This window comes from Salvelinus fontinalis, chromosome 5 (assembly GCF_029448725.1).
Source record: "Salvelinus fontinalis isolate EN_2023a chromosome 5, ASM2944872v1, whole genome shotgun sequence".
In the NCBI taxonomy this organism is placed as follows: domain Eukaryota; kingdom Metazoa; phylum Chordata; class Actinopteri; order Salmoniformes; family Salmonidae; genus Salvelinus; species Salvelinus fontinalis.
The window spans coordinates 31,584,531-31,605,962 of NC_074669.1; positions in this window are offsets into that span (position 1 = coordinate 31,584,531).

The following is a 21,432-nucleotide window of genomic DNA, read 5'->3' on the forward strand; positions in this document are numbered from 1 at the left end:
TTTGATATGTTTGACGACGTGTGTTTCTCTTTGGAACAGGGCACCTCTCAAGGGGGTTATATCTGGCGTCTCGTGGGAAGTCGATGTTGATGAGATAAAAAATATTCCTGGAGTGATTGATACACGTCGGATGAATCGTGTCGTGAATGAAGAAAAAGTGAAGAGTCTATCTATTCTTTCGTTTTTTGATATGGAGCCTCTCGCTACTCAAGTGCAGTTGGGGTATATAAACTACAGAGTCAGAGCATTTATCCCAAGACCAATGCAGTGTGATCATTGTAAAGTTTTTGGTCATGGTTCAAGTGTTTGCAGAAGGGAGAAGCCAAGATGTCCAAGTTACAGAAAAGATCATGTCTTGTGCTTTAAAAGTGATGAAAATGTGACATGTTGCAATTGTGATGGGAACCATGAAGCCACGTCTTTCGAATGGCCGACAAGGGTGAAAGAGAATGAGGTGGCCAAAGTTAGCGCTGTCCAGATAATTTCATATGCAGCAGCTGTTACAGTTTTTTCTGATTGCTTAGGCACCATCTTTGAAACTATAGGCTATTTTTGCAAAACTCCACACACTAACAACAAAACCTTACACCAAACTAGCAAAACATTATACATCACTTACAAAAGCAAACAATTCTTGCAAAACTCTTCAAACTCTTTAAACAAAAGTTTTTGCGTCATTACAGTACACACAAACCATTTGAATAAGCACACGAAGCACCAACTACACACTGATAGTATAAATGAAAAACACTTGTGGCTTTCGCTTTTTCTGTTTGCAGGGTATAGCATTTGGATGTGGATGTGTATTCTGAACATAACACATTATCAATGTTCTAACACTCCTCAAACAATGAAAGAGCAGTAGAAGAAAACAAAAACATTTGTGCTAGAATAAAAAGTTTTGCCTTCCTTGTGAGTCTGGCCATAAGACTTAATCCACATCACATGCAATGTTGTCTTGAGCTAGGCAGCGTGGAAAGTATCGCCTGGAGTGCCGTATCCAGGCCTGGTTTGACCCCTGATCGATGTCTCCACAAGCCTCCTACATTGCCTGTAGAAGCGACCTTGCTCAGCGGCCTTTCAGGTTATGTCGATATAGGACTCGTTTTACTGTGGATATAAACACTTTTGTACCTGTTTCCTCCAGCATCCTCACAAGGACTTTTGCTGTTGTTCTGGGATTGATTTGAACTTCTAGCACCAAAGTACATTAATCTCTAGGAGACAGAACGCGTCAGGCGTTCAGGCATTTGGAAATTGCTCCCAAGGATGAACCAGACTTGTAGAGGTCTACAATTTTTTTCTGAGGTCTTAGCTGATGATGTCGAGCAAAGAGGCACTGAGTTTGAAGGTAGGCCTTGAAATACAGCCACAGGTATGCCTCAAATTGACTCAAATTACGTCATTTAGCCTATCAGAAGCTTCTAAAGCATGACATCATCTTCTGGAATTTTCCAAGCTGCTTAAAGGCACAGTCAACTAAGTGAAACATTGAATTATAAATGAAATAATCTGTCTGTAAATAATTGTTGGACAAATGACTTGTGTCATGCACAAAGTCAATGTCCTAACCAACTTGCCAAAACTATAGTTTGTTAACAAGACATTTGTGGAGTGGTTGAAAAATGAGTTTTAATGACTCCAACCTAAGTGCATGTAAACTTCTGACTTCAACTGTATACGTTGAGATCATGTGACAGATCATGTGACATTTAGATTGCACACAGGTGGACTTTATTTAACTAATTATGTGACTTCTGAAGGTAATTGGTTGCACCAGATATTATTTAGGGGCTTCATAGCACATCTGGTGAAGACATATGCCCACACCACTTTTCCGTTTTCTATTTTTTATTTAAAAAAATGTAAAAGTAATTTTTAAAATTTCACTTCATCAATTTGGACTATTTTATGTATGTCCATTACATGAAATCCAAATAAAAATCTAATTAAATTACAAGTTGTAATGCAACAAAATAGGAAAAATGCCAAGGGGGGTGAATACGTTTGCAAGGCACTGTAATGTAAGTAACAATCTTTCAAACAAAAGAAAACTTCTTGGCAGAGAAAAAAAGAATGTGAAGAAATGTGTGTGTTGACACTAATGTAGGTGTCATAACCAGCCATAAAATAACGCAATATACACTACTACTCAAACGTTTTAGAACACCTACTCACTCAAGGGTTTATCTTTATTTTTACTATTTTTTACATTGTATATGTAACGATTGTCGTCATATTCCTCCTCCTCGGATGAGGAGGAGCATGGATCAGACCAACACGCAGCGAGGTATGTGGACATAATGATTTATTAGACAAAAAACGACGAAACACGAAATAACACTTTAGAAATACAAAATAACAAAACAAACTAAACAGACCTAAACTTACGAACTTACATGAAACGAAGAACACACGAACAGGAACAGACAAGCCGAAACAGTCCCGTGTGGTAACATGTACTGACACGGAAGACAACCACCCACAACAAACAATGTGAAACAACCTACCTTAATATGACTCTCAATCAGAGGAAACGCCAAACACCTGCCTCTAATTGAGAGCCATACCAGGCAACCTATTAACCCAACATAGAAAACACATAACATAGACTACCCACCCAAAACTCACGCCCTGACCAATTAAACACATACCAAACAACAGAAAACAGGTCAGGAACGTGAAGACATTAATCAGATTATTGAAACTTTTTCGGGAGTTTTGCCGTGTTCCGTTTTCTAACTTTGTTGACGTTGGAGTAATCCGTGTCACTTGGCAAGTGCCCATGCTAAATGAAGAGGGATATTTGCCGTTCCAGAATCAAAACAACGACTATTCTGGACAAAGGACACCTTATCCAACATTCTGACGAAAGATCACCAAAAGTAAGAAACCTTTTATGATGCTATTTCTAATATCTGTCGTGCATGTTGACTGGTCGTGGGCGCCCAAGTGTTTCTGGCTATTGTGGCTATGCTAATATCACGCTACATTTTGTTTGCGCTGTAAAAGGTCCCGTGTGGCTCAGTTGGTAGAGCATGGCGCTTGCAACGCCAGGGTTGTGGGTTCATTTCCCACGGGGGGACCAGGATGAATATGTATGAACTTTCCAATTTGTAAGTCGCTCTGGATAAGAGTGTCTGCTAAATAATGTAAATGTAAAACATTTAACAAATCAGAAATATTGTCTAGAATCACAAGATGCCTGTCTTTCAATTGCTGTACACTATGTATTTTTCAGAAATGTTTTATGATGAGTAATTAGGTATTTGACGTTGGTGTCTGTAAATATTATGGCTGCTTTCGGTGCAATTTCTGATTGTAGCTGAAATGTAAACTATGAATTATACCTGAAATATGCAAATCTTTCGAAAAAAAACATATGCTAGACAATAAATATGTTATCAGACTGTCATCTGATGAGGTTATTTCTTGGTTAGTGGCTATTTTTATCTTTATTTGGCCGAATTTGTGATAGCTACTGATGGAGTCATAAACTGATGGAGTAAGAATATTGGTGTCTTTTGAAAACGTGATTAGCTAATAGATTTACATATTGTGTCTTCCCTGTAAAACATTTTAAAAATCGGACATGTTGGCTTGATTCACAAGATGTGCACCTTTCATCTGCTGTCTTGGACTTGTTAATGTGCTAAAGTTAAATATTTAAAAAAATATATATTTTGAATTTCTGGCTGGCTGTTCTGGCTGGCTGAGCTGGCTGTTGTCATAAGTCTACCGGCGTCGGGCTGCAGCCATAAGAAGTTAATGCAACCGCTGTGTTAGATTTTTAAAATTAACGTTACTACGACATACAGCGTGCGTTAAAGCGAGACCGCACCGAAATTAACCTCTAACGCCTCACAAACCCGGATCCGGGAGCACCCCCAACACAAAAAATGACTAGCATAGCCTAGCCTAAAGTTACAGGGATATCATAAAATAAAATGTTCATGAAATCATAAGTCCAAGACACCAAATGAAAGATACAGATCTTGTGATTCAAGCCATCATCTCTGATTTGTAAAATGTTTTACAGGGAAGACACAATATGTAAATCTATTAGCTAACCACGTTAGCAAAAGACAACAATTTTCTTACTCCACCATTACCTCTTGTGTATTTAGCCCTCTGTTTCCCCTCATGTCTTTGTCAGAGATTGTTTTATGTCAAGTGTTGTTTCTTGGTGTATAGGTGCGCGACGGGTCCTCGTACCCATGTTTATTTTATGTATGTACATTTTCGTGTTTGGAGCATGTCAAGTGGACATTTCTTAAACTTAACTTCCCTGCCACCTATACACACAACTCTGACACAAAGTGACAGGAGAGGTCAATGTAAACTATGATTTATCCCTGAAATATGCACATTTTTCTAACAAAACATATGCTATACAATAAATATGTTATCAGACTGTCATCTGATGAGGTTGTTTCTTGGTTAGTGGCTATTTATATCTTTATTTGGTCGAATTTGTGATAGCTGCTGATGGAGTAAAAAAAATGGTGGAGTATGGAAGTGGTGTCTTTTGCTAACGTGGTTAGCTAATAGATTTACATATTGTGTCTTCCCTGTAAAACATTTTAAAAATCAGAAATGATGGCTTGATTACCAAGATGTGTATCTTTCATCTGGTGTCTTGGACTTGTGATTTAATGATATTTAGATGCTACTATTTACTTGTGACGCTATGCTAGCCTATGCTAGTCAGCTTTTTTACTGGTGGTAGTGCTCCCGGACCCGGGTTTCTGAGGAAGTAGAGGTTAACCCATGTCTATGAAACTGTTCTTAGCGTAGCAATTGTTCATTCATCTTCCTTGCTGTTTCTGTAAGCTCTGTTGTGTTGAACGCATTATATTACATTTAAACAAGGGCATATACCCTTAATAGAAAAGTTTAAACCTGTATTGCTGTAATGAATTTAATGGCTGTTGCATGTTGCGCCAGTCACTTCTGTTTGCTGGTCGTGACACATGTTGAGTGATTTTATAGTCTAATAATTGTATTTTTATATCTGGCCCTCTGAGCCAGTAACAATGACACAGCATCACTGTTCACGTGTTGCTGGCACTGTATTATGCAACCACACAGTTGCCTTACTATTCCAGTCTGCACACTTTTCCCAGATGGGAACACCAGTCGTCCCACCTGTGCACAGATGCACAGAGGCCGAGCAGCAGTGGCATAAGCCAAGGACTATGGTATGTTTTATAGCTATACCACATATCAACATCATATGGTTATAATCACATCATAATGCTAAGAAATGATTTTATGTAAACTTAAATAGTCTCATGATTAGATTAGTAGCGGGTCATGTCCTAATACACTTTGACTATATAAAATGATTTAATTTCCAGAGTGGCTGCTTTGCTTTGCAGAAGTACACTCTACAGCTCCCTTCTTGGACCGCTCCTTGACCTCCCAGTTCTCCAGATAGAAGACGCATACAATAACTTTGACCCTGTATCCAAGCCATGGATCTGCAGCATGGGGATGTCTGCTGAAAAGCTTTTAGTCGACTCCTGTCTTACCAGCAGCAATTCAATCACTACGCGACACATAGTTCACCATAAGGAGACACCACCATTCCCTTCACTGTTCCTGGATGGCTACAGACTGGAGAGCAACATTCAAGGCTGCACATTTGTGCTCAGAGAAAAAGACCAGCTTCATATATAGTCTCTTCAGGTGAGCTTTGAAACCGCCATAAAATGGGAAGCTACTAGAGAACAGAGTGCTGTCTGACTGGCAGGGGCTCCGGAAACCAATAATGACCTCGTCACGGTTCCGAGAGGCTTGCCATGTGAGAGGGCTGACATCCGCAGGCAATCTAGCTGAAAGGATCCTCAAAGCCACAGCACCAACAGCTGACATTAGTTAATAAATAAATCATTTTAAATATTGAGGTTACATTTTTTCTGTTTTCTTGTCACTGTAAATAAAAACTCTTTACAACATTTTGTGTTTGGAGTATAAGCAGTGGTGTTTATTATCAATACATGGACTACAGGGTGTTAGACAATGTGGATGGTCACAGCAACAAAAAAGGAAAGATGCATTGCAGTAGTAGCTCATTGCTCCTTGGCCCATGCCTTCACAAGAGGCCCACTGGTCGTTTGTGAGAAGGCAAGCCACAGTCCAGATGCAGTTTATGCTTCCCACCCATGGCATGGGAATCTCTGACTGAAACAGCTTGTTCAGTTTAATTCTGCCAATTAATCTCTCAATGTGGACTCTAAAATGGGCAATCTCTTGCTTTTGATGGACCTGTGCTGCTGGCATTTGGCTCTGTTTAGACAGATTGTTTGAATAGCTCTTCGTCGCTGATGGAGCCAGCATACAATTCTGACACAAAAGTAACTGCTCCATGTGGGGCCGTCCCGAGCAGGCCTTTCAAGGTGCAGTGGGACTTGTAATGCGAGTACATCTCACTGTGTAGAGGGAGACGCTGGCTGTTGGCCTCTCAACTCGGTACAGTCAATGATGACTTGGGTGTCTGGATACCTACTGAACTCCTTCAGATGCACAACCTTGACATCTTCCGAACTCGGGAACTCTGGCCTCTTTCTAGAGCTCTGACCTGAAGATCACTGACGTCTTCAAGATTCAACCTTATTTTTTTCCCAGAGTTCCCAGTTGTCTTGAAAGCCCCATAAATAGAGATAATGACAGACTTTGATGACAAAGTTTGATGACAAAATTTTCCCACCAAGAACCGCCGCGACACCTTCTTGTTCAAGTGAGCACAGCACAACAAGGTGAGTCTAAAAATGTATTATGATGTATGTTGATGTAATAATGATGTAATATGCCAGGAAGATATGTATACTGTAGCTAAGAAAGTAATACTAAGTGTATGTTGTGTAGTAAGCTGTGTAGTAAGTTGGTTCACATTTAGCCTATAGCCTGTTTCAGAGAAATGTAATCATTTAATATTGTAAGAGCTTTCATTGTCTGCTTATATGCCTCCTTTATTTATTATATACAGTTCTGACTTAGTGTATAGGGAGAATACTGTAAGAAATGCCCATGTTCTGAATTATGTTGCTGTACTGTCTTGGAAAATGGCATAATCATGCTATCCTGTGTTTTGCTGCTTAAAAATAGTCTCTTGTTAAATGCTAGTGTTTTTGCTAACCTGATACAAACTTGTCTTTGTGTGACTTAGTCATAAGACTTGGTGTATAGCTAAGATCCGTTCAGGTGCGACTGCAGCATGTGAGACATCCCGTGCGTTTACTCTCTGCAGGAAGTCACCTGTGTGGAACCTTGCAGGAAGAAGCACATTATTGTGTGAACTGTGGCAAAACGCAGTTATACGGTTGAGCCCTCGTGCGATCATCCTCGGGCTATCTTAATCTGAACAGAGGAACCAATCGCCTTTTATACTATGTTCGGACCCTGTTTCCACACATCTGCTAACTGCCACGTAGACAAACGAGGTTGTACTTTTTCTATAAGAGCTGAGACCCAACTATGATTTGTTGGACCTTGACTCAGCATGATTACCTGCTCCATTTTTGCAAATCTTACAATAACGCAGTCTCTCTTCCCTTCTAACAAATTAAATCCCCTACAGCACATTTCAAAAGTACTGAACAAATTGTTATATTGACTACACCCGTCCTAGCTCGCTCAATAATGTCTTCATCGAAATTACGGATAGCCTCTTATCCACTCCTCGTCCCCTTATGAAATAGTTTGTACATCTCAATTGTCAGTAGAAACCACATTTGCTTAAGTCAGCCATATCAGCTATTTGTTTTTAAAAGGCAGTAAATGAGGCTGAATTTACTGTTTCGCTGGCAGACAAAGCTCCGCTGATACCCAGGTTTAGCAGCTTTATGTAGGCCCTAACAGTTTGTGGGCACATTTTGTCAATGTTATAGTGCAATTAAGAAGAAACGTTTTCACCTAAAATGACATACCTGAATCTAACTACCTGTAGCTGTCACGTTCGTCGTAAAGAGGAGACCAAGGCGCAGCGTGATATGAATACATTCTTCTTTTTAATAAAGGAAGAACACTGAACAAACTAACAAAGTAACAAAAACGAACGTGAAGCTATATAACAGAGTGCTGACATGCAACTACACACACACAACTACCCACAAAACCTACATGGAAAATGGCAACCTAAATAGGATCCCCAATCAGAGACAACGATAAACAGCTGTCTCTGATTGGGAACCAATTCAGGCCACCATAAACCTACATTACCTAGACATACAAAATCCCCCTAGACAAGACCAAAAACACACACTCACCCTCGTCACACCCTGACCTGACCAAAATAATACAGAAAACTAAGGCCAGGGCGTGACAGTGCCCCCCCCCCCCTCCCCCTCCCCCCCAAAGGTGCGGACTCCGGCAGCTAAACCTGAATTTATAGGGCAGTGTCTTGGTGGGTTTTTCTCCGCGGGGACGGCTCTGGTGAGGGACGTAAACCCCGCTCCACCTCTGGCTTGGCCCACTTAGGTGGCGCCTCTAGAGCGTGGACCCTTGCGGCCGACCCCGGACTGGGGACCCTCATAGCAGTCTCCGGACTGGAGGGCGCTTCTGGAAGCTCCGGACTGAAGGGCGCCTTTGGAAGCTCCGGACTGAAGGGCGCCTCTGGAAGCTCCGGACTGAAGGGCGCCTCTGGAAGCTCCGGACTGAAGGGCGCCTCTGGAAGCTCCTGACTAAAGGGCGCCTCTGGAAGCTCCGGACTAAAGGGCGCCTCTGGAAGCTCCGGACTGAAGGGCGCCTCTGGAAGCTCCGGACTGAAGGGCGCCTCTGGAAGCTCCGGACTGAAGGGCGCCTCTGGAAGCTCCGGACTGAAGGGCGCCTCTGGAAGCTCCGGACTGAAGGGCGCCTCTGGAAGCTCCGGACTGAAGGGCGCCTCTGGAAGCTCCGGACTGAAGGGCGCCTCTGGAAGCTCCGGACTGAAGGGCGCCTCTGGAAGCTCCGGACTGAAGGGCGCCTCTGGAAGCTCCGGACTGAAGGGCGCCTCTGGAAGCTCCGGACTGAAGGGCGCCTCTGGAAGCTCCGGACTGAAGGGCGCCTCTGGAAGCTCCGGACTGAAGGGCGCCTCTGGAAGCTCCGGACTGAAGAGCGCCTCTGGAAGCCCGGGACTGAAGGGCGCCTCTGGAAGCTCCGGACTGAAGGGCGCCTCTGGAAGCTCCGGACTGAAGGGCTCCTCTGGAAGCTCCGGACTGAAGGGCGTCTCTGGAAGCTCCGGACTGAAGGGCGCCTCTGGAAGCTCCGGACTGAAGGGCGCCTCTGGAGGCTCCGGACTGAAGGGCGCCTCTGGAGGCTCCGGACTGGGGATCGTCGCCTCTGGAGGCTCCGGACTGAGGATCGTCGCTGGAGGCTCCGGACTGGGGATCGTCTCTGGAGGCTCCGGACTGGGGATCGTCACTGGAGGCTCCGGACTGGGGATCGCCGTTGGAGTCTCCGAACTGGGGATCGTCGCTGAAGGCTCCGGAATGGGGATCGTCGCTGGAGTGGAGAAACACACAGGAGGCTTCGTGCCATGGATCATCACTGAAGGCTTCTTGCCATGGATCATCACTGGAGGCTTCGTGCCATGGATCATCACTGGAGGCTTCTTGCCATTGATCATCACTGGATGCTTCTTTCCATGGATCATCACTAGAGGATTCGTGCCATGGATCATCACTGGAGGCTTCGTGCCATGGATCATCACTGGAGGCTTCGTGCCATGGATCATCACTGGAGGCTTCTTGCCATGGATCATCACTGGAGGCTTAGTGCCATGGATCACCACTGGAGGCTTCTTGCCAACTATCATCACTGGAGGCTTCATACCATGGATCACCACTGGAGGCTTCTTGCCATGGATCATCACTGGAGGCTTCGTGCCATGGATCATCACTGGAGTGGAGAGACACACAGGAGGCCTGGCTCTGGGAGCAGGCACATGACTCACCAGGCTGGGGAGACATGCAGGAGGATTAGTTCTTAGCACAAGCACAGGACTCACCAGGCTGGGGAGACATGCAGGAAGCCTTGTCCTTGGCCGAGGCACCGGATACACTGGGCCGTGGAGACGCACTGGAGGTCTCGAGCTAAGAGCCTGCACACCCGTCCTGGCTGGATGGTGACTTTGGTCCTGCACGTGCGGGGCGCAGGCACAGGGCGCACTGGGCTGTGCAGACGCACTGGAGACACAGTGCGCAGAGCCGGCGCAGGATATCCTGGGCCGTAGAGACGTACTGGAGGTCTGGAGAGCAGGGCTGGCACAATCCTTCCTGGCTGGATGCTCACCCTTGCCCGGGAGATGTGGGGAGCTGGGATGTAGCACACTGGGCTAAGAACGCGTACTGGAGACACGGTGCGCTCCACCGCATAACACGGTGCCTGACCAGTACGACGCCCGCCACGGTAAGCACGGGGAGTTGGCTCAGGTCTCCAACCTGACTCTGTGCCCAGGGTCCCTTGCCGTCCAGGATTTCCTCCCATGTCCAACTCTCCAAAAAACGCTGCTCCCTCTTACCACACTGCTTGGTCTTTTGGTGGTGGGTAGTTCTGTCACGTTCGTCGTAAAGAGGAGACCAAGGCGCAGCGTGATATGAATACATTCTTCTTTTAATTAAGGAAGAACACTGAACAAATTAACAAAAACGAACGTGAAGCTATACAACAGAGTGCTGATATGCAACCACACATAGACAACTACCCACAAAACCTAAATGGAAAATGGCAACTAAATAGGATCCCCAATCAGAGACACTGTTAAACAGCTGCCTCTGATTGGGAACCAATTCAGGCCACCATAAACCTACATTACCTAGACATACAAAATCCCTCTAGATAAACAAAAACCCTAGACAAGACAAAAACACACATCCGATCCATTAGAGGTTAATGTATTGTTTAGTGTTGTGTTGTGTAGTGGCTTTGCTGGCATGCATCAAAACGTTTTGGGGGAGTTTGCCCCACCAAGATTTACATGCTAAATCGCCACTGAGTATATGTCACAACAGGTGTAAATATATGGATCATGACAGTGTTATGACCATATTTTGACAGGTTATGACAAGTTATGTCAGCTGTTATGACATACTGTATTATGACATGGTTATGACTGTATCATAATGTGTTATAACACTGGGAGTCAAGTAAAGTGTTACCGTAATATATTATAAAAAATAAAGCAAACTGGATGGAATTTGGGGGAAAATGCACAAAATTCATTGTTAATATTGAACATAGAAATGCTACCCAAAATAAATTACAGAAACTTGTTACAAATGATGTCATCCACGATTCACTAAACAATATTTTGAAAGAGGAAGCACAATACTTTAAGTATATCTTCTCATTTCAGTTTCCTTTATCTCCACTGATTTAAATTAAAATTAAGGATTTTTTTCTAATAATAGTTTAAAATGAACCGCTACACAGAAAGACTCATGTGTAGGCTAAATTGCAGAGGAGGAACTTCTCGATGCAATTAAAGCCTTTAAGTCTGGGAAAACTCCAGGCCTGGATTGCATACCAGTTGAGGTATATCAAACTATTTTCGGTGTACTCAGAGGTCCATTATTTGCATGTTTTAACCACTCCCATAAAAATGTTAGATTATCAGATACTCAGCGAGAAGGTCTGATTTTACTATTACTGAAACACGACCCAGGTGGTAAGTATAAAGATCCAGCCCATCTAAAAAATACAGGCCCCTTAAACTTCAGCGTTGTGATGCAGAAATCCTAGCAAAATGCATAGCGTATAGAATTAAAAAATAATTGTTGGATATTATTCATCCCAATCAGACAGGTTTTTTTACATGGACAATACATTGGAGATAATATAAGACAAGTACTGGAAACAATAGAACACTATTCAAATCTTGGAAACCGGGCATGGTATTCATAGCTGATTTTGAAAAGGTCTTTGACAAAGTACGACTAGAAATTATATATAAAAGCCTGGACTATTTTAATTTTGGGGTCTCTTAAACAATGGGTTAAAGTTATGTATAGTAACCCCAGGTTTAAAATAGCAAATAAAGGCTACTTTTCCTAAAGCATTAACCCTTGTACCAAAAAAACGGGAGTGATCAATCTACAGTGGTCCCTTCAATACCAAAAAAATGGGAGTGATCAATCTACAGTGGTCCCTTCAATTTACACTCAAACCGGTGTGATTACAACGCTTATTTAGAACGTCCAGTTTCAATTGACACAGTAGTCAGCTTTTGAGCTGGCCACGCTGTTTTTTCGGAAACATTTTGTAAAAACACAGTCATTACAAAGTTATGTCCAGAATGTGACCAGTTTATTTTGGGATGCAATGTTCAGACATTCACAGAAGTATCTACAGCATAACACAATCATCCAAACCGGAAAAATGTAGGCTACATTTGTCCTAGCGCTAACTGAGATAAGATTGAAGCAACACAAGCAGTCATATTTAGCTAACTCTCAGATGACAGGAACCACAATATGAATTAGCTAATAGCAATGACTATTTACCATTCATCACATCATGGGTGAGCTCACTATTGATCTAAATAATTAAGTAAAAAACTTTCAAAAAATAGAAAATTATTCGACAATGGGTAGTTTGTGAACACCACCATGTTTGTTTTTTCGTGTCAACCAAAGATAAACATACCAGCAACAGAGATTTTTTTGCCGAAGCAACCGGTGATGCCTCAGTTGGCTCGTCAGGCTTAAGTAGGAAGATCAGGAATTCAAGTCGTGCTGACAAGAGCTTCAGGAGCCATCGTGATCCCTTCTACAAGGATGAGAGGAGAGAGTGAGAATATAAGGGCCCGAGTGGCTCCTTATAAGGATGGAGGGGCTCACCTCGTTTGCCACTTGATGTTGTGTGATTGGTCTCTTTGTCAATTGTGATCACCAGAGCGAATCCCACTGTGGGATTCCCACCAGATATCAAAACGAGTGTTTGAAAGAGATCCAACCCAATATAACCCCTCATATACCTTGTAAAGTTTACCCATGTTTTTTTTAGAGGGCCTAGTTCTCCCCCTAGGAAATGCATGACTGTTTTCCCCTTTAGCTGTTGTTAGTGGAATACAACAGATGTTTTTGTTCAATTATTGTCTTACCTCTCTCTCTCTAAGACACTGTGATGAACAAGATAGCAATATCTATTTGTTTAATTAGAAGTCCTCTACCATGCAGGAGGGGCTGATTAATGTCTCTCAACAAGAGGACTAATCACTCCCGCTAAATCAAGGGCTCTGGATGACTGAGAGGCATGCTGAAGAGGTGACCTGCTACATATCTGTGATCTGAATTTCAACCACTTAACAGAACGCACACAGACATACAGTAGGAATGAACACTCATGCACACACAAACACATACACACTAGGATTTAATATTTTACCAGTATTTTACAAATGTTCCATCCTGAGAAGAAATAGCTCTTCTCCCGGGTAACCCTGTGTTTCCTGCCAAAACTGAAAGTGTCATTCAAAAGCATTACAAAGCATATATATAAGCCTATGTCTGGATTTGATCAGCCAGATGCTACCTGAGCCTGATGAGCCATACATTAAATACATTTTTATGAGCACTACATTAAAGACATTCAATGAGCCCAAGCCCCAAAAATCCCAAATGATTGTGCCATTATCCAATACATACATAGTATAGGATAATGAACATTACGCGTTGAATGGAAAGCATAAAAGCCCATGGATGTAGCTAGCTGTATGCTCTCTTGGCTAAATAAATTAAACTAGGCTAATCTTTTTAAGTGTGAACTGTATTACTGTAACTCTATTGCATTATACTGCATTATATGGACTGGAATTACGCACATCGTTCAAACATTGATTATGCAGGGAGAGAACATGGGATTCTGGTGCAGCACATGCGGCCTTCAAAGTTACAAGTACAGGCTAGCAAATTAGTTTCCAATTTTTAAATATTATAGGGCCTATTTGTATAATTAGTAGGCTGACGCATATACATTTCATAATATTTCATATTATTTTATTAGCCTACCTCTTTCTCTCTCTATTGTTGCTTCGTTCCTTCCTCGCTTTCAGCAGTTAAATGAAATACGTTTCGTTGTCCTTATCTTCATCATTCTAATGACATCCTTGAATAATATACAGTTGAAGTGGAAGATTACATACACCTTAGCCAAATACATTTAAACTCAGTTTTGGACAATTGCTGACATTTAATCCTAGTAAAAATTCCCTGTCTTAGGTCAGTTAGGATCACCACTTTTTTTAAAGAATGTGAAATGTCAGAATAATAGTAGAGAGAATGATTTATTTGAGCTTTTATTTCTTTCATCACATTCCCAGTGGGTCGGAAGTTTACATACACTCAATTAGTATTTGGTTGCATTGCCTTTAAACTGTTTAACTTGGGTCAAATGTTTCGGGTAGCCTTCCAGAAGCTTCCCACAATAAGTTGGGTGAATTTTGGCCCATTCCTCCTGACAGAGCTGGTGTAACTGAGTCAGGTTTGTGGGCCTCCTTGCTTGCACACGCTTTTTCAGTTCTGCCCACAAATGTTCCATAGGATGGAGGGCAGGGCTTTGTTGTCCTTAAAGCATTTTGCCACTACTTTGGAAGTATGCTTGGGGTCATTGTCCATTTGGAAGACCCATTTGTGTCCAATCTTTAACCTCCTGACTGATGTCTTGAGATCTTGCTTCAATATATCCACATAATTTTCCATCCTCATGATGCTATCTATCTTGTGAAGTGCACCAGTCCCTCCTGCAGCAAAGCACCCCCACAACATGATGCTGCTGCCCCCGTCCTTCATGGTTGCGATGGTGTTCTTCGGCTTGCAAGCATCCCACTTTTTCCTCCAAACATAACGGTGGTCATTATGGCCAAAAAGTTATATTTTTGTTTCATCAGACCAGAGGACATTTCTCCAAAAAGTACAATCTTTGTCCCCATGTGCAGTTGCAAACCTTAGTCTGGCTTTTTTTATGGCGGTTTTGGAGCAGTGCCTTCATTGCTGAGCGGCCTTTCAGGTTATGTCAATATAGCACTCGTTTTACTGTGGATATAGATACTTTTTTATCTGTTTCCTCCAGTATCTTCACAATGTCCTTTGCTGTTGTTCTGGGATTGATTTGCACTTTTCGCACCAAAGTACGTTCATCTCTAAAAGACAGAACACGTCTCCTTCCTGAGCGGTATGATGGCTGAATGGTCCCATGGTGTTAATACTTGGGTACAATTGTTTGTACAGATGAACGTGGTACCTTCAGGCGTTTGGAAATTGCTCCCAAGGATGAATCAGACTTGTGGAGGTCTACACTTTTTTTCTGAAGTCTTGGCTGATTTCTTTTGATTTTCCCATGATATCAAGCAAAGAGGCACTGAGTTGGAAGGTAGGACTCGAAATACAGGTACAGCTCCAATTGACACAAATGATGTCAATTAGCCTATCAGAAGCTTCTAAAGTCATGACCTCATTTTCTCGAATCTTCCAAGCTGTTTAAAGGCACAGTCAACCTAGTGTATGTAAACTTCTGACCCACTGGAATTGTGATTCAGTGAATTATCAGTGTAATAATTTGTCTGTAAACTATTGTTGGAAAAATTACTTGTGTCATGCACAAAGTAGATGTCCTAACCGACTTGCCAAAACTATAGTTTGTTAACAAGAAATTTGTGGAGTGATTGAAAAAGGAGTTTTAATGACTCCAACCTAAATGCATGTAAACTTCTGACTTCAACTATAGGACTACAATTAGATGCAGAAGGCTTTCACTTCTCCACGAATATTGAATGGTTATGGGTCTGAATAAATAACTGCTGTAGCCTACCACTGCTGCGCGTTAACTCTTCTTTCAGACTATCCGTGAGTTCTATTGGCAGCTGTATTTAACATTCAGCAAACAAGAGCTTGCTTCCCACTTCGAAAAGTCTATTGGTATAAGAAATGCTTAAAAAATATATTTTTCCTGCATTGGACTCCAAGAGCTAAGGAGCGTTTTTCAGGGAGAGAGGTGATAAGGGAATTATATGATTAATGGTAATGACTAAAAATATTCCACCCTGAAACCATATAATTGTATGAAATGTATTAGAATCATAAAACTATAATCTGATGATGTGTGTAGTTTTAGTCAGAATTAGAACAAGGACCTTTTGTTCCTTTTTAGTATGTAAGCAGGGTGCAAGTGGGAAACAAATGATAAGAGGAGCTATCGACAGACAAGTTGTACTACTGTGTTCCTTACAGGACATTCTGTCCCCACCTGTGGAGGGGAGAAACTGTTAGGCTTGCAGAAGATTATGAAACATGTTGCAGATTAAAGAAACAATGTATCCTTGTAGTGGAGAAACACAGACTGTCTGAGAAAGGCGTAGCTGAAGATTTGAACTTGTATGTATGTGCGAAGGATACCTACTGTTTGTGTGGAAGTTTGTGCGCAGCTATAAAATGGATGTCTTTGTATAATGGACTACAGAACGTTCTCGTGAATAAACTGTACTAACCTTTTGCATAAGCTGAGTCTTTGACTAATTATTATTAAACCCATGGTCTTACAAACCTCGGGGATTGGTCAAAGCTATTGATTGATTGTTATTATCATTGGGTTTGAAAATTCTTGTGACAAGAGGCCAGCGGAGCACAGGTGCGTGGGTATTGTGCAAGAGACGGAGGTTATAAGTTAGAAGCTTATTACTCATAACCCATAATTAAATAGCTAAATATAAGGCTAACACTGCATTGAATGTGTTACCTGAGAGAGGTAGGCTAGGACGTCTATATATAGGGCTGTACAGTATATCAATCTAGAACAGGAGTATCTATTTTGGATGCAATTGATGGAGAGAGAGACTGCGAGAGAGTGCTCGCGTGTGCACTGATTAAAAGCAATAGAGTGATGGGCTGTTGTAAAACTCTGCAGGTGCAATTTAAAAAGGAAATCTTTACAATAAAAAAGGTGACCCCCCAAAAGCTAGATGGAGATGGGTAAATTAGACTTGCATTCTGTCTTTATATTACTGTAGCATATACCTGTCACAAAAAATAAAAGTTTACCATGGTCTACATTTGTTGTGAAATGCTCTCCATCCTGATATGAGCAGTCTTTCCCAACCCTGAACGTTGGCCGTAAAGACATCACACATCATTTAACAGTTCCATTTAACGCCATGCTGTTCATATAAAGAATTTATTATAATTTACTGCTTTCTCTCAGCTATTTTTCCCGGTAAAAAAGGAGTGGTTTTGGGTGGTAAATCCTGGTAAATCTTCTTAACTGGTTTCCCGCCATTCAACCCTAGTACACAAACACACATAGAAACTCACAAACACATACACTGTGTGCGTCTGTGTGTGTTTGTATGTGCGTCTCGGTGTCTGTGTGCGTCCGTCTGTGTGTGTGTGTGTGTGTGTGTGTGTGTGTATATATGTGTGTGAAGCCCAACAAAGGTTTATTTCCCAAACGACACCTTGTCAGTTTCCTTTGCTTAACTTTTTTCATATATAATTCAGGTCTTCATGAATATGGAGAGGTTCGGTGGCCTTCAAAATAGTGAGATTCAAAGGCATAATTCATGGGCTGGGGATATATATTTTTGGCAAGCACATTTGTTCAAGCATCTTCTTTTATACATAGAACACACAAACACGCACACACACACGCTACCACATTACCACATACTGTCCTTTCAATGTTTTTGGAGACCTTCTAGACTACACTAAGAATAAAAGGTTCTAAGTAGAACCATACAGGATTATTTGGTTTGCCCTTTGCACAGGATTCTAACTAGAACTGTCTATGTAGGGTTCTTCAAAGAACCCCCTGTTTATGGTTTTACCTAGAACCCTCTGTGAAAGGTTCTGCCTAGCACCCTCTTTGAAATGTTCTACAGATAACCCTTTTATCTTTGGAAGGTTCTTCTTAGAACCCTCTAAGAACGGTTCCAAAAGCCTTATTAGCCTTTAAAATATAATTATGTATGACAATACATACTGTATATTATACGGCCTTTCTTTGAGGGCCTAGTTATACCCTAACACAATGGTGTTAGGAATCTCCTGGTTTACAGGCCACATCAGGTCTGGCTTGCAAAGTGATGTGTAAATCCTTTTAGAATCCAGCCAGTGTTAGCATATCCAACAAGTGGAATTGTTAATCACTCGCAACCTGCATTCAGAATGACTGCCAGGTAGGGAAAATTGAATACTGTGACTACCTCAATTATCTATACAGGAACAACCATCTCCGTACAGGTGCATTAAATCCAATTACTAACAGATTGGATTACTTTAGAAAACTGTATGTTTTTTATATTTTTTTGTGTAGCATAACATTTATCAACCAATCACTGTACATGCAAAAACACAGATACTTTACTACAGTAAAACAAACAATTGCGAAAATCTCCCTGCAATAGAGCATGCTAAGAAATATGCCTTCCAAAGAATCCTTCTTGCCCTCCTAAGAATCATCAAATAAGCCTTTCTTCCAAAAATGGTTCTTAGGATGTTAAAGTTTATAGATATAACCCTTTGCCTTTTTAACTTGTTTTCCAAAAAGGGTTTCTCTGATCAAAAGGTTTTTTGGAAGAACCCTATCCCTCCACAAAGAACTCTTTTGGAACCCTTTTTTTTCGAATAGTGTGGAGGGAATTTCATTTTGGCAAGCACATACAACATTTTTCTCTGTTTCTGTGTTTCTTTCCCTCAGTTTTAATGTGTTTCTGTCGAGGCATTCCACTTTAATCCTTTAGTTTGTATATCTCTGCTGCATCAGGGTAAAGCACAGTGGGGGTTCAACAGCAGATAAACAACACACACACAGTGCATTTGGAAAGTTTTCACCACTTCTCTTTTTCCACATTTTGTTACGTTACAGATTTATTCTGAAATGAATTAAATAAAAACATGTCCTTATCAATCCACACACAACACCCCATAATGACAAAGTGAAAACAGGTTTATATAAATTCTTGCACATTTATTATAAATAAAAAACAAAAATACATTATTTATAATATTCAGACTCTTTGCTATGAGACTCGACATTGATTTTAGGTCTATCCTGTTTCCATTGATCATCCCTGAGATGTTTTAATTGGAGTTCACCAATGGTAAATTCAATTGATTGGATATGTTTTGAAAAGTCACACACCTGTTTATATAACGTCCCACAGTTGACAGTGCATGTCAGACCAAAAACCAAGCCATGAGGCTGAAGGAATTTGTCTGTAGAGCTCCAATACAGGAATGTGTCGAGGCACATATCTGGGAAAAGGTAAGAAAAATTGTCTGCAGCATTGAAAGTCCCCAAGAACACAGTGGCCTCCATCATTCTTAAATGGAAGAAGTTTCAAACCACCCAGACTCTTCATAGAGCTGGCTGCCTGGCCAAACTGAACAATCGGGGGAAAAGGGCCTTGGTCAGGGAGGGGACCAAGAACCCAATGGTCACTTTGACAGAGCTCCAGAGTTCCTCTGTGGAGATGGGAGAACCTTCCAGAAGGACAACCATCTCTGCAGTACTCCACCAGTCAGGCCTTTATTGTAGAGTGGCCAGATGGATGCCACTCCTCAGTAAAAGGCACATGACAGCCCGTATGGAGTTTGGCAAAATGAACCTAAAGACTCTCATCTCATCTGAATGTCCTTGAGTGGCCCAACCAGAGCCCAGACTTGGGAGAAACTCCCCAAATTCAGCTGTGCCAAGCTTGTAGCGTCACACCCAAGAAGACTCGAGGCTGTAATCGCTGCCAAAGGTTCTTCAACAAAGTACTTATGTAAATGTGTATTTACAGTTTTTTTTTATTTTAGAAACCGTTTTTTGTTTCATCACTATGGGGTATTGTGTGTAGATTGATGAGGGGGGAAATTATTTAATACAATTTAGAATAAGGCTGTAACGTAACAAAATGTGGAAAAAGTCAAGGAATGTGAATACTTTCCAAATTCACTGTATTTCACCATCGATTGTTGCTGCAAAGACACCTCCCAATGGGCATACACTGGTTGAATCAATGTTGATTCCATGTCATTTCAATGAAATTACATTGAACCAACGTGAAATAGACTATGAATTGACGTCTTTGCCCAGAGGGCTCGTGCTCTATTTCCGGCTGGCTGTAAGAAGGTGCAAGTGTCAAAAACTTATGCCAGCTTAGTCAATTTACCTGTCTAACATCAGCTGGTTTGTGTTGAGGTGCAAATATTTGAGTTGTGTCCTTAAAAATATGCGCCAATATGCCTATTTCAGTGAGCACAACTAGGGATAATCAAGACCGACCAAAAGCTGGTCTTAGGGGTGTCGCAATTGTTTATCGCATTGATTTTGCAAGCTGTGGCGCAAGTAGCCTTATGTACATCACCAATGTCTTATAAAAATAGCAAAATAGCAAAACAGTCAACAGAAATTCCACTTTTTTATTTACATTGGACATGATTTTTGTCCAGTTTCTGTGAAACGTTTGGACTCATTATGTGCGATGCCCATTGAATGAAAGGTGTCAGTGACTGTAAGAAGCCCATTTAGGAACATCAAGTAAAAAAAAACTGCTTATTGTTGTTTCTTTACCATTTTGTCAAAAAATGCATCTTTCAGCCCCTCCCGAGTGGCGCAACGGTCTAAAGCATTGCATCGCAGTGCTAGAGGCATTTGTACAGATCAAGATTCGATCCCGGGCTGTGTTGCAGCCGGCCGCGACCGGGAGACCCATGAGGCGGTGCACAATTGGCCCAGCATCATCCAGGTTAGGGGAGGGTTTGGCTGGCTGTGATGTCCTTGTCCCATCACGCTCTAGCGACTTCTTGTGGCGACCGAAGCAGCTGTACGGTGTTTCCTCTGACACGCTTCCAGGTTAAGCGAGCAGTGTGTCAAGAAGCAGTGAGGCTTGGCGGGTTGTGTTTCGGTGGACGCATGGCTCTCGACCTTCGCCTCTCCCAAGTACGTATGGGCGTTGCAGCGATGGGACAAGACTGTAACTACCAATTGGATATCATGAAATTTGGGAGAAAAAAGGGGTAAATTATTATTATATATTTTTAAATGCTTCTTTCACTGTTCTCTGTCTGACCTAACTGTCAAATCGAGGGAATTCTGATCACTGTCCATGGTGCTGAATCCGCTTGTAGACATATTTTCCTGTTTGTTTACCTTTCAACGTGGCAAAGTCACTGTCATGACTTCCCTGTAAGGATCCAAATATATCAGATCAAGCTTTGCAATAAATAACTTCAACCAGAGGGTGGAGAAGGAACCTGGTAGGAGTTGACAACTCACACCCTGTTTTAAATCAAGGACAGAACATTCAGCTCTCTCCCTCTCCAATGTTCACCACAGGAATGTGCCTTTGACTAAACAGACATTTTCCAGCCGAGATCAATATTTCTAACATAGAACGTGGGGAATGGTCAGAGGCGACCTAAAAGAACACTGATGTCGGTTTGATTGTAATTTTGTGATGTCTTAAAAAGATGTATA